Source organism: Gossypium raimondii, chromosome 2 (genome assembly GCF_025698545.1).
Source record: "Gossypium raimondii isolate GPD5lz chromosome 2, ASM2569854v1, whole genome shotgun sequence".
Classification (NCBI taxonomy): domain Eukaryota; kingdom Viridiplantae; phylum Streptophyta; class Magnoliopsida; order Malvales; family Malvaceae; genus Gossypium; species Gossypium raimondii.
Genome location: NC_068566.1, coordinates 32689483 through 32692359, shown reverse-complemented (window position 1 = coordinate 32692359; position 2877 = coordinate 32689483). Strand labels below are relative to the sequence as shown.

The 2877-nt window shown below is 33.3% G+C and overlaps 1 pseudogene; it reads left to right on the top strand.

Annotated features, from left to right (window-relative positions):
- The first annotated feature begins 1804 nt into the window (after positions 1 to 1804).
- LOC105788415 (vacuolar iron transporter homolog 4-like) lies at positions 1805 to 2612 on the top strand (annotated as a pseudogene).
- The last annotated feature ends 265 nt before the right edge of the window (positions 2613 to 2877 follow it).

Genomic DNA, 2877 nt, shown 5'->3' with positions numbered 1-2877 from the left:
AGCAAAATGAATTCCAAAATTCATATTCGAAATTTTGTGTCGCGACACAGCTGTGACAAGGGCTAAAAATTAATCAGGGGTGTTTTCGTTCGCGCAATCATATTTATCAGATTTTAGGTTTGTATTTGACCTAATTAGGGAAGCTACTTATGCCTGTAAATAGCAAGGCTTAGGCTGAGCCATGGGAGACGAGTTAGGAGGCCATTAGTTAGGTTGAGACATTAAATTTAGTTTTTAATTAGGTTTTTATTTCAATTTTAAAATAGTTTATTTTCTTGTTTCAAACTTGGATTCGATTTGATTCCAAGCCTTCGTTATTTTTTTATTCAGTATTTTTCTTTTACTTTTCTCTTGCAATCATCGATATCTCACTAGTTGTGAAAGGAATTTTCACAACCGAAGCCATCCAGCATTTCAAACGGATTGATTTCTATTCTCCTCTAGTTTTAATTTAATTTGTGTGTTTTGCATAATTAAAATTAAATTATTTCTAGGAAAAATGGTATTTAGATTCATGAGTAGCTAATTCCTTTAGGAAGATTAAAGAGCAGATGTGGGAGTAATTAACGCGAGAACAAGGGTTTATTTTAAAATTAGTTGGCTTAAATTGTGCATGCTTAAACCCTATGATTAACGACCCTAGGAAGCAATCTAGGTAGATAGGCTGAAAGGATAAGTCTACCAAGCATCTCATAATTTATCCCTGTTTTAAACTGCAAGGTCAAAAGATAAGTGGGTTTTTAACGATTAATTAATCAGTTAGAGGTCGAAAGATAATAATTGGTTAGTTATTAGCTAATTCACTAAATCCCGAGTTTTGAAGTTAATTTCAAACACTGAAGCGAGTTAATCTTCTGTCCATTATTCGATATTTCGTCAATTCTTAATTTCTTGTCAATAATTTTCGTTTATTTTATGATCTTAAATTTTACTATTATTTATTGTAATATAATTTTCGGTTATCAGTGTTTAGACTTGATACTGTAAAAGATAATATTTAGTTTAATACATTCTCCATTGAGTACGATCCTCAGAGTACTTCATATACCCTGTTGTACAATACTATATTATAATTTGACTCGTATACTTATGAACATCACTGCTTTATTATATATCTTTTTACTACAGCATTTCCAGTCCAAACATTCGCATATTTGGCAACGGTCACACAACTAATTCTTTTATTCACCGTCTTTATTTTTCAGGTCTAATTGTATCTTTAATTAGAACTCATAATATAACTAACCAACAAGTCAATACTAAAATGAATTTCTTCTTAATACTCTTTTATATAAATATGCAATTCCCTCCACAAATTTTAAAAAAAAAAAAGAATGGGGCGGAAGTTGATATATAGTTCACATTTATTATCAAAATAACTCCAAATCGATTTTCTTTTTATATTATTTTTATATTTAATATTTAATGTATTGATAGTGTATAATTCTATACAGAAAGTATTTAATAAATTAGATAAAAACACGTAATTCAAATGAAATTAACTAAATTTATTTTAAAATTTTAGATGATATATCAGATTCACTAATAATGTATAATATTATTTGCGCATCAAACCTAAATCTAATATATATATATATGTGTGTAAGTTTTTCGCCAACAACTTCTTGACCGCGAAAGTATTTATAAGGTGATATGAGAACTTAAGTTGAATCCCTAAAACTCTACCTTAACCCAATTATAAATAAAAAAAATCTCCATCATTGAAATTTCATTAAAAATAACAATAAATGAAATATTTATTCTCTATAAATACCTTATGTTCATAGTGAATGAGATCAGCTTGATGGCTGCCCTTGGAACCTGTGAGCAACCATCGCTCAGTAATAAGAAAATGGTGATTCATGTGACTAATGAGTAATGACACTGAGAGAAGTGACATAACCCAAGGAACTATGAATGACGATGATGAGTTTGATTGTTCTCAAAGGGCGCAGTTGCTTCGAGCTGTGGTGCTTGGAGCCAATGATGGGCTGGTTTCGATTGCATCACTAATGATGGGGGTTGGAGCTGTTAAAGATGGCACCAAGTCCATGGTTCTCACTGGTATTGCAGGCTTGGTTGCCGGAGCTTGTAGTATAGCGATTGGTGAATTTGTCTCAGTCTACACTCAGAAAGACGTTGAGTTAGCCCAGAGAGCGAGAAGGGTGCGAAAAAATGCAGGCCATGAGGAAGAGACGACCAATCAGAGGTTGAAGTTGCCTAATCCAGTACAAGCTGCTATAGCATCGGCCTTTGCTTTCACGATTGGTGGGGTGGTGCCACTGCTAGCAGCCGCATTCATAAGGCGGCAACATACGCTGAGGCTGGCAGTGGTTGCAGCGGCCGCCAGCTTGGCGTTGGTGCTGTACTCGGGAGGACTCCGATGGCGAAGTCTAGTGTCAGAGTGCTAATTGGAGGATGGATGGCAATGGCTATAACTTTTGGCCTAACCAAGTTGATCGGTACTACGGGACTATGATAAATACGTAAAATTATAGTTTTCCTACTTGTATTATTAGTTAAAATTTACTAGAAAGGATAAGTGTCTCTTCTATTTTGATCAATAATGAGGGTTTAATTCTCACCCAAGATATGTAGCAATTTTAAAACTCATAACTAACGTTTACCCTTTAATAAATTTATATATCAAGTTATAAAACGTGTAGGGATTAATCAATTGAGCTTGTTTGAGTAGAGATTTCAAATCTTAATTAAGTAAAAAAATATCAAATATCAAATAAACATTAAATTTTGTAACTATTTGACAGGTTTCCTTGGGTCATTTGTGTTGGAGAGACTTGATAGAGCCTTCACTAGTATGGTCTGCATGCAGTTGTTTGCTATCTCTAAATTGATTAATTTGGTTGTTGCCGCATC